At 40.7% G+C, this 11,866-nt stretch overlaps 1 protein-coding gene and 1 non-coding gene across 2 annotated transcripts in view; both read left to right on the forward strand.

Moving 5' to 3' along the window:
- Positions 1–11,866, forward strand: part of PPM1G (protein phosphatase, Mg2+/Mn2+ dependent 1G) — a 29,803-nt gene that overhangs the window by 10,117 nt on the left and 7,820 nt on the right. The gene's annotated exons all lie outside the window — the stretch shown is intronic.
- LOC115870923 lies at positions 8,313–8,446 on the forward strand. Its single transcript, XR_004047001.1, has one exon. It is a non-coding gene; the product is annotated as a small nucleolar RNA SNORA42/SNORA80 family (small nucleolar RNA).

Here is an 11,866-nt window from a genome sequence, read left to right on the forward strand (position 1 = left end):
GATAAACGAGGGTTCACTGTATTGTATGAGACCACTGTTAGAAAAGAAAAGGCCAGGATAAAGGTTTTCATAACAAAAGAAACAGACTTTGAAGGTTGCCAGGACTGGGAGGGAAAGGAAGCCATAGGCTAGAGGGGATATACAGCTGGCTGTTTAACTTGGGTGTAGGAGAAGATAAATCCTAGGAGACGGAGGGTGAAAGGTAAGGTGACCAGACGTCCCGCTTTTGGCGTTTTAAAAAAGTCCCGTTTTTTGGAAAGAATGCACAAGCTAGGGAATGGTCTATTTGGTCCATATAGACCAAATTTTTTATCAAGAACCCCCACCCCACCCCCGCCCCATGGTCAATGGTGTCCCGCTTTAAATCTGGTCACCTTAGTGAAAGGTGTTGGGGGGTGGGGCCCCCCATGGGACAAGCTCTTGGAAGGTTTCATCAGTTGTTGAATAAAAAAATATATACTCTGAAAGGTAAGCCCTTCTACCTAATTCACAATGAGAAGCTTCTCTTAAAAATAAATATATATTAATTTGTAATTTTCTTGTGATCTATGATGGTTCTTCAAAAAGTTCATGGAAAAATGGAATTGAGAAATAATGGAATTTGTCCATGAACTTTTTGAAGCTTCCTCATATTTGACTGGTTTGGGCACGGGGTAGTAACTCAAATGTTTTTTAGCTACCAGTGTTCCCTCCTGTTTTTGTGAAGTTTGTGAAGGGTTGATATTCTTCAGATATTGGTGGAATTTACCAGTGAACTCATCTGGGGCTGTACTTTGTGGCAAGTTTTTAAAAATTACTAATATAGTACCTTTAACTTGTTTGTGGTCACCTTTTTAGACAGAACTTATACTTTAAAGAGATTGCTCAAAAGGCAAATGTATCTAACAGATGAATCTACCTTGACAAAGTTCAGGAAGGGTTAAGAAAGAAGGAGCCCGTAAACATAAAAATATTTGTTTGTTTATAACAGTTTTTAAATTGTGAAATTAGGTGGAGGGTTTCCATTCAGATCATTTTATATTCAGTAGTTTAAACCACTTATTAAACCCAAAATGAAAATATCTTGAGTTTTAAAAAAGGAAAGAGGGAAGGGAAGGGTTAAGAGGTAAGCAGGAAGGTTAAGAAAGGAAGGAGGAATAGAGGGAGGAAACGGAGAAAGTAGAGTGAGTGATGTTATATTGTGGGGATTATAATCAGTGAATGAAGCAAAATGTGTATGAATTGAATGGAAAACGGATTTGCTTTGTAAAACTTCAAATTTGTAATGAAAAAAGTTTTAAGATGGGTCGAAGTCAGTATTATATAACATTGCTATGGAGAGAAAAATGCTCAATTTTCTTTAGTGAGTCTATCAAACATTATAGTGAGTAGTTCAATCTGCTATGCAGCCCAGCTTCTAACTGAGAAGTTGGCTCTTTAAACACTTCCACAAGAGTTTCAGATAAAAGACTACGAGATTGATTTGTTTCTGAAAGGTAGGTCACAGCCTTGAAAACTCACTGGAAAACTAAATAAATAAAAAAAGCAAACTCACTGGAGTAGTTTTACTGTACACAAACAGGGTCACCCCGAGTCAGAATTGAATAGAGAGTAAGTGACAAGAGCCAGTGAACCTGTAACTTCTCAATATGAGCCTTTTCCATGGAAACATACAGTGAGAGGTGCCGCCTGCCAGTCTTGGCCAGGAATGTATTATAACGGTGAAACTACGAGCTATTCATCACATCCTTTAAGGGGAAAGAGAGTTCTATTGGCCAAAAGACAATGACCTTTAAAAAAAGTTTCAGGGAGATTGGGGGATATGAGCCTACAGGTAAGAAAACTAAGGATGATAGGTACTTTTAGTAAATGTAAATAAACAGTATGCCCCCTTTATGGTTATTAATCCTAGTAAAGAATGTTGAAGGTACCACGGACTGCCAAAGGAACAAACAAATCTTATCTTAGAAAGAAATACAGCCAAGAATGCTTCTTACAAGCAAGGATGACAAGACTTCATCTCATGTGCTTTGTAATCAGAAAAGACCAGTCCCCGGAGAAAGACATCCTGCTTGGTACAGTAGAGGGGCGGTGAAAAAGAGGAAGGCCCTAGACTGGGTAGATGGATAAAGTGGCTGCAGCAATGGGCTCCAGCATGAGAACAGTGTTTTGCTCTGTTTTACATTGGGTTGTTAGGATTTGGATCTGACTCAGTGGCACCTAATAACAGTCTTAGGTTCAGTATTGTTTGCAGTTTTATGAATGATTAAATATAGGCGAAATTGTCACCGTGTTAGTCTGCATACATTAGAGAAACAAACCCACAGAAATTCATGTATAAGAGAGAGTTTATATAAAGGTTAAGTGTACATCAAGAAAACATCCCAACCCAGTGCTGCTCAAGACCACACGTCCAACATTAGTCCATATGTCCGACACCAATCCACAAAGTTCTCCTCCATCTCACTAAACACACGCAATGATGCCGACTGCGTGAGGAAAGCCGAGTCAGTGGATGTATAAGCATCTCAGCGCTGGCAGGGGTCTCCACACGACTGTTCCAGCACCCAGGGCTGCATCGGGGTAGGTCCATGTGGCTTCCCCTTGGGGATGTCTTGCAGGAAGTGAGGCTTGCCAGTTGAAGCAGGGAACTGGCAAAGGCTGCTACACCCTGGTCTGACCATCACAAAGCAAGAGACCAGAGAACTCCAAAGGTGTTCCATTAACCCCACATGTGTTTATCGGCCAGATTGGCACAATTAACTACCTCAGTCACTGTGTCCTTCATTAGGCTCCTACATTATGTTGAGCTCTTGGAAAATGAAATATTAATCCAATTACAGGAATATCCTTGAGAATATGATCCTCAAGTGTTAGGCGTAATGTGATATTTGTGAATGATCAGAAATAATTTAGCTTGTGTGGACAGTACACTAGATGGTGAGACTCAGAGAAAAGAATTCAGATGTTTCTGAGCTATTACTTTTAAGCTAAGAAAGAGACCTGAAGCCATTGTGGGCTGCTTCCTGAATATATAAGCACATAAGGCAAAAATGTTGCTGTTTAGTGGGTTAGAACTCGTGGGGCACTGATGAAACATCCAACTGTCCTCTAGCTCTTTAATGCTTCTTCCCCCGCCCCCCACACTATTATGACCTCAATTCTACCTTACAAATCTGGCTACACCAGAGCATGTACAACAGGTACAGATAAGAGCTGGAAACACAGGGAATCCAGGACAGATAAAACCCTCAGGACCAATAATGAGAGTGGCGATACCAGGAGGGTAAAGGAAGGTGGGGGGAGAAAGGGGGAACCAATTACAATGATCTACATAAAACCCCCTCCCGGGGGGACAGACAACAGAAAAGTGGGTGAAGGGAGACATTGGACAGTATAAGACATGAAGAAAATAATTTATAAATTATGAAGGGTTCATGAGGGAGGGAGGGGGAGGGAGGGAGGAAATGAGCTGATACCAAGGGCTCAAGTAGAAAGAGAATGCTTTGAAAATGATGAAGGCAACTTCTGTACAAATGTGTTTGACATAATGTATGTATGTATGTATGTATGGGTTGTGATCAGAGCTCTAAGAACCCCCAATAAAATTATTTTAAAAAACCCAATCTCATGGCAACTTCATGTGTTAGAGTAGAACTGTGCTCATCGGGCAGCGGTTCGCAATCTGTGGGTTTCTACCCCTTTGGGGGGGGTCAAAAGACCCTTTCACAGGGGTCGCCTGATTCATAACTAGCAAAATTACAGTTGTAAAGTAGCAACAAAAATAATTTTATGGTGAGGGTGGGGGGACAACATGAGGAACTGTATTAAAGGGTCCTGGCATTAGGTTGAGAACCACTGCCATATAGAGTTTTCAATGGCTGACTTTTGGGGAAAAGATGACTAGGTATTTCTGTGGACTCAAATCACCAATCTTTTGGTTAGTAGTAAGCACATTGATTTGTATCTGTAAACATATAGCCACCCCCTCACATGCACTCCCCAAAGGCAAAAACAACGTACTGCCATCAAATCTATTCTGACTCAGTGACCCTATAGGACAGGGTAGAATTGCCCCTGTTGGTTTTAGAGACTATTAAGTTTTTACAGGAGTAGAAAGCCTCATCTTTCTCTTGTGAAGCAGCTGGTGGTTTCAGACTGCCAGCCTTTTGATTGGCGGACCAGTCTGTAACCACTACGGCCGAGGGTGCCTTTGTCAGTGTGTGGAGACAGTAATACTGGTGGTAGTTCCTGTGGAGTTGATTCTCACTTGTGACAGTGCAACTGCTGTTAAGTGTTGTCAGGTGGGTTCTGACTTCTAGCCACCCCATGTACAATAGAAGGAAACTGCCTGGCCCTGCACCATCCTCACAATTGTTAACTTCGAGCCCATTGTTGTAGCCACTTACTGAGGGTCTTCCTATTTCTCACTGAATCTCTACTCTACCAAGCATGATGTCCCTTTCCAGGGACCTAGTAACATATCCAAAGTACTTGAGGGGAGCCCTCCTCACTTCTAAGGAGCAGCATATTCACTACTATTGAGTCAATTCTGACTCATTATGACCCTATTGTAAGATAATATTGTAGTAATCATTTTTAAAAAAATCATTATCTTAAAAAAATACCTCACGAACATTTATTTTGTTATCAAGGTGATTCCTATAAGCCATGACTCAGCTGGTGTGTGTGATTCTAGGAGTCATCCCTCCAGACCACCTCAGGGGTTAGTGTGTTCTCTCTGTGTTTAGGAAATGGAGGAGGAGGGGGAGGTATCTTTTAGGTAGCTGTCTGAGAAAGCATCTGGGACCTTACTGTTGTAAACATACATAGAAGTTCTTGTCAATCAGTGGTAGGCCCCAGAGCTGGAAAGAGAAGTAAGGTAGATGTTCTTTGCTTTCAAGTGTGCTTTGCAATCTTAATTTGGAGCTAGGAGCACTTCTACTCCTTCCTCCCCAGTGGAATGTTGTATAATAACAATACAGTATAGCATATGTTAATGTCAATTTAGTGGGATTAAAAAAAACACAACAACCAAAAACTAAACTGTCCAGTCAATTCTCATTCATAGCAATATACCATATATACTCGAGTGTAAACTGACCTGAGGGGGGAGCGGAGAGGGAGGGGGGAAAATGAGCAGCTGAAACCAAGGGCTCAAGCAGAAAGCAAATGTTTTGAGAATGATGATAGCAACAAGTTGACAAATGTGCTTGATACAATGGATGGATGCATGGATTGTGAGTTGTATGAGCCCCCAATAAAATGATTTTTTTTAAAAAGCTGACCCGAATATCAGCCGAGGCACCTAATTTTACCACAGAAACGGCATTAAAAATGTGCTGGAAAACTGGGCTTATACACAAGTATAAACAGTACTTCCTCAGCCTGTACAATTTACAGGAGCTGGTCACCTCATCTTTTTCCTGAGTAGTAGCTGATGGTTTTGAACTCATCCTTACAGTTAGCAAACAGACCATTGCTTACCTTACGGTACCACCAGGACACATATTTCGGGCCTCTATAGGCATTAAGTACTAGGATTAGAGGAAGGAATGGTCATAAAATACAGGCAGTTCTTTGGGCCGGTATGAATTTGTATGTACATCTGAACAGTTGAATACAGTGCTTATTAGCCTTTAGCATAGTGGTTTTCAACTACCCTAATGCCACAAACCTTTAATATAATTCCTCATGTTGTGGTGAATCCCGTATGTGGGAGTATCTGCATGTGAGCAGTGTCTTGGTTCCTAAGACCGTCGGAAATATGGTGTTAGGTGACCCCCAGGTTGAGAACTGCTGCTTTAGCAGGAACCTAAGGAAATCAATAACACATAAAAGGGGCGGAGGGAAGTAAGAGAGAGAAGTATTCAAAGGAAGGATATGAGGAAAGGCTTTGAGACAGATCTTCACATTACCTTTGTGAAGGTGGGGAATCAGTGTCAAGAATGGAGCAGTTCCTCTTGGGGAATGCTATGAGAGGACATGGTTGAAGAGGTGGGGAGGAACGATGACTGAATGCCTTAAATTAACTCCCTGTTAATGTGGTTTGGAATTAGCCTTGTATGCAGTATAAGAATTGATTGAAAGTTCAAGTAATAAAACATTACATTAGGAAGATTAATGTGACAAGTACTGTGTAGATTAGATTATAGGAAGCAGAGACTAGTGATGAGAGAGGAGTTAATTTACTGTTCAGTAACCCGGTATAGTAATCCAGGAGCAAGGTGATGGAGGGCTGTGAAGGGCGGTTCGACAGAACTGACTGGTGGTTGAGAAGTGAAGAATGACTGGCATGAGGTGTTGCCTGCGAGAGTTAAATAGTCTATTGCCAGAAATAAGGACCAGTAGGGGAAGCTTATGGGTTATTTGGTTGTTGTTCTGTTTTGAGCCTGAATTCCTGCTTACGTGTGTTAGTTTGATATGGGGGAAAGGGCTTACATTTGAACAGGTGCATACAGTTCTTATTAGAACTACAGTTCTTCACAGAACCCAAAAGGAGTTTCAAGGAATCTGACATAGTCTTCAGCCCTGGTTCAGGAGTGAAGAAATCAGTTGATGGAGCTATGCAGGTGACAAGAGTTTTTCTAGGTTGCTAAGTGACCCTGTTGAACTACTTGGTTATGGCTCAGAACAAACATGACAGAGAGTAAGAAAACCCACTGCCATCAAGTTGAGTCTGATTTATAGTGACCCAAAAGGAGTTTCAAGAACTCTGACATCGGCTGTATTATATAATTCTATACAATGGTGTACAGAAATGCAGCCGGCAAAATGGCATTGCAGGTAAGGATGTCATCTACTCTGAAGTAACACCCTAAAGTTCTAGGGAAGAGTTGGGGGTTAGCCATGTAAGAGGAAATGTTCATCTGGGGAGAGAGGTAAAAATGAAAGCGGTTTTGAGAAATTTTAAAGTTGAAAGGGAAGGGGAGGTAAATTTAAGATAAATTTGATGTAAAAATTTAGATCAAATTGAGAGAAGGTTGAGGTTGTGACTGAGGTTAATGTATTTAGGAGTTAGTACAAAATATAGGGGGAGGGAAAATGCTGAATAGAAGTAGTAATTGCATCAATGTAATTTCATGACTTACTAGTAACTAAGCTTAATGGTTCTGATTCAGGAGTAAAAAAAGCCACTGATGGAGTTCCACTGAGTAAAACGTGACATTTTCTAAGTTGCCGAGAGACCGTATTGAGCTACTTAGTTCTGGTTCAGAAAGGGAAAGAAAACCAAATACAAACCCACTGCTATCAAATTTACTCTGATTCATAGTGACCGTATAGTACAGAGTACAGTACAGCTGCTACATCTTTCTTTTGCAGAGTGGTGGTGGTCATCAGAAAGTTCATGGAAAACTGGAATTGAGAGAGAATGGAATTTTTCCACTAACTTTTATAAGGCTCCCTGTATAGCAAATTCGAATTTACGGAGTGTTTTTATAAGTTTTGCCTCATTCTTAGAATAGCCCTGTGATGATGTAGATAAGGTGTGCTCTTGCGCACGCGCGCGCACACACACACACACACTTTCTCTCTCTCAGCCGCTCATTGATATATCTTCATTTTCTAGTGTTCAGAAGCCAGACTCACTGCCATTGAGTGGGTTCTGACTTATCGCTTCCTATAGTACTGAGTAGAATTACCCCTCTGGTTTACCCAGGCTGGAAATATTTTTTTTGTTTTGCTTTTGTTCTTCTTATTTTTGTTTTGTTTTTTAAAACAACTCTTGGGGCTCGTACAACTCTTATCACAATCCATACATCCATCCACTGTGTCAAGCACATTTGTACATTTGTTGCCATCATCATTCTCAAAACATTTGCTTTCCCAGGCTGGAAATCTTTATGGCAGTAAAAATTCTCGTCTTTCTCTTGCAGAGTGACTGGTGGTTTCAAAGTAGCGACCTTGTGGTCAGCAGCCCAACGTGTAACTTCCTACGCCACCAGAGGTCCTTTCCTAGTGCTACTGTAACAGAAATACCGCAACTAAGTCAGGGGTGAGGTGGGGCACACTTTAGAGAACATTTTCTCACAATTCTGAAAGCTGTCCAAAGCAGCATCTCTCTTTAGCCTTCTTTGGTTTGCATATCTGTGTCTAATCTGCTCTGTGTCTAACTCAGATGGTAGATTAGATTTAGAACCCACCATCTTGGATGGGTATGGTCTGAGTTACATTACCAAAAACCCCCTATTTTCAACAGGGTTACACCACAGGCACAGGGGGTAAGATTTCAACTCACATTTGGGGACATGCAACTCAGGTGGTAACCAGAGCATAAAACTTGAGCCACTAAAAGGTAGCTGGCCTGAGATAATAAATACACACTATATCGTGCATGGGTTTGGATTTGTGGCAGGTCCGATCCCATGGGCCTCTCACAGTGTCCCATGCCAAAGCAAACTGTCACCCCGAACCATTGCCTGGCTTTACCTGGTAGGCTTAAGGCACTGAAGTGGGTTGCACAGTTAAAAAAAAAAAAATACACACTATATGGTAGAATGGCAAAACAAGGCTAGTTCATAGATTTGTTACGATGTATGATCACTAATGTATGAAAATAAAATAAAAAAATTCATACTCAAATCTTAATCTTCACTGTTTGACATATGATCTCCAAGACTCCTTTTTATTAATATATAATGAATATGTTTTTTTAATAAATCATTTTATTGGGGGCTTTTACAACTCTCACAACAATTCATAATGAATGCCTTTTCAAAGCAATGCATTTATCCTATTGAACAGCTGCATATATTCCACTGAAGAGATGCATTATTTGAAATTTATCTATTTATGGAAAGTAGGTGCTTATAATTTTTTATTGTAAAATTATATATCCCATATATACTTGAGCATAAGCCTACCCGAATATCAGCCGAGGCATCTAATTTTTACCACAAAAACTGCATTAAAAATGTGCTGGAAAACTCGGCTTATACATGAGTATATACGGTATATATGTCATGAGCACATTGTGCAGATCATTGTTTCTAGTCTAATAACTTCCACAAAATAAACTTTAGATAGATTACTAGATCAAAGGGCATGCACATTTGAAATTACCAAATTTTCCTCCATGAAAACACTACTCTGTATTTCCTGTGAGTTGGAATGTATAGAGAGTTTGGGTTCAAGCGAGGTGCTACATCTGTGAACTAGGCCTAACTGTAGCTGAGAGCAAGGCCAGTTAATCCTCATTCCATTTGACAGGAACGGACAAGGGAAAGGAGAAGGAATCACCATTATCAGTCCAAGGCTGTGCCAAACCACTTCTCCCTCCCTACCAAAAAAATGGAGTAAGTTTAGTAATACATAATCTTCTGAAAACATTTAACTTAGCTTTGAAAAAGCCATGCATTCCCATGGTCCAGTCTCATACCCACCCACGTGTATACCCTCATGTCCTACTAGTTAACTACCTTTTATTAATTTCCTCTCTGTCCTTGTGGTATCACAGTGTGAAAAGACAAATATCTGTTCTTAATGTTTTCTATTCCCTCAAATCACACACATCCACTGTAGTTTACTATAAACCTCATTCTGCCTTTGCTTTATTTTTATCCGCCCCCTGCATGTTGCTTTCCCTTTTTTTGAGAGAAAATACATTGAGTTTTATTTCAGATTGGCAAATTTGAGGTGATTCATGTAGAGTACAAAAGAACACATTGAAGAACTTAAGTTACTGTTTCTGTTAAAATGAAAAGGAAAGATAAGCATATTGGTGACCATTTTTTAACAAGGAACTACACCATGAAGCACAGTTATGTGAGTGTCCAAAACTTGATATCAGAACTTAGCAGATGATTCTACATGGGTACCATCTTCCAGGAAGTTGCACTTTGCTTTCTTAACAAACTTCCTTGGAGATATTCTTTCTTTTTTCCCCCTTAAGAAAAGAGGAATATGGGGGGTGGGGGTGACGACAACAATAAACCCAGGGATAAGGGAACAAGAGTTCTGCATAGAAAGCCTGGTGGGGTGAGATTAAGTGCAAGTACAGAGAGCCAAATAAAAGTCGAACATGATAGTGGGACAGGAGGAAAGTAATAGGAAACAGAGGCAAGAACTAGGAGGCAAAATACATTATGGAAGAATAAACATAGGCATGTACATTTGTAAATATGTTAATATATAACAATAGGGATATAGGTCTACCTACATATATTTATAGGTTAAGTATTAAGGTAGCAGATGGACATTGGGCCTCTACTCAAGTCCTCTTTCAACACAAGAACACTGTTCTAATAACCTGGCATTCTGTGCTTCTCACATTTCCGACAAAGATCGCTGAAGACAAAATGGATGCGTAAGCTAATATGAAGAAAGCTGATGGTGCCCCGCTATTAATAGAGTCTGGGATCTTAAAGGCTTGAAGGTAAACAAGTGGCCATCTAGCAGGGAAGCAGGACAGCCCACATGAGGGAGGCACACCATCCTGTGTGATCACGAGGTGTCCATGAGATCAGGTATCAGGCATCAGAAGACCCAAAACAAACAACCATTTCAATGTGATTGAGGGGGTTCTGAATGGAGACCCAAAGCCCATCTTTAGACAATTGGACATCCCCTCACAGAAGGATCACAAGGAAGGGACAAGCCAGCCAGGGTGCAGTATAGCACAGAAGAAACACGCAACATTCCTTTAGTTCTTTAAGGCTTCTTCCCCCCACTCTCATGACCCCCAATCTGGCTAGACCAGAGCATGTACACTGGTACAGGTATGAGCTCTGGACACACAGAATCCAGGACAGACAAACCCCACAAGGACTAGTAATGAGAGTAGTGATACTATGAGGGTAGAGGGAAGGTGGGGAGAGAAAGGGAACTAATCGCAATGATGGATGTACAACCCCCCCCCCAATACACACACATGGGGGTGAACAATAGAAACGGTGATGGGAGACAGTGGACGGTGTAAAATATGAAAATTAAAATAATTTGTAAATTTTCAAGGTGGGGGGGTTGGCGGAGGGAGGGGAAAAGAGCGGAGCTGACAACCAAGGGCTCAAGTAGGAAATTATTTGGAAATGGTGATGGCAACATAAGTACAAATGTGCTTGATACAATTTATGTATGGATTGTTATAAGAGCTCCCAATAAAATGATTTATTAAAATTTAAATTAAGAAGAAAAGAACTCCAGTAAATTAATAAAATTAATTTAATGTTCCTTAACTGTTTGCATACCTAGAACTGCACATACATTCTTTAGCACAAAACCAAACAAAAGCAACACAACGTGCCAGCAGTTATTGTAAGCTGTTTGTTTGCTGAAACGATTGAGACCCCCCCCACAGCGTGGCTTTGCAATAGAGTGACTGCTGAGGTGCAGGTTCTTAGGGCTTAGCTCGCCTGTACTGCGCTGTATCCATTGCTTTGGGAAGCTGATTCAGTTGTACTTTGCTGTAATCCAGCCCAGTTCACCTTGCTTTGTTTTACCTTTTTCTGTTTTCCATAGCACTTACTTTCTTCTAACATTCTAAATGATTTACTATTTACTGTCTTTTTCCATTGATGTGTCCTTCATTAGAATAAGCTTTTTACAAGGTTCAAGTCTTTGCTCTGTTCACTCATGTACTCCAAGCACCCAGACACATCCTGGCAGATACAGGGCATTCAGATATATTAGCTGGATGAATTCTTGGGTACCTTAAAATTTAAGGACTCCTGGTAGTTGATGCTAGATCAGTAGATCCCAACATAGGAGAGAAAGGTGTTGAGGTGCCAGTGAGATAAAGCCTGGCTTACTTTGGAGGAAAGGGTGTTGGAAGGAGGAAGAGTTGGACTTGGTTTGCCTGTGGTGCTTTCAAAGCCCTGGAGGTGAGGCTTACAAAGTTACCAGGTACCTTTCAATAGAGAATCAAGGGCCATTCTTTTTTTTTTTTTTT

Source organism: Echinops telfairi, unplaced genomic scaffold, assembly GCF_000313985.2.
Source record: "Echinops telfairi isolate 266 unplaced genomic scaffold, ASM31398v2 ScPeMD7_2573;HRSCAF=3158, whole genome shotgun sequence".
NCBI lineage: Eukaryota > Metazoa > Chordata > Mammalia > Afrosoricida > Tenrecidae > Echinops > Echinops telfairi.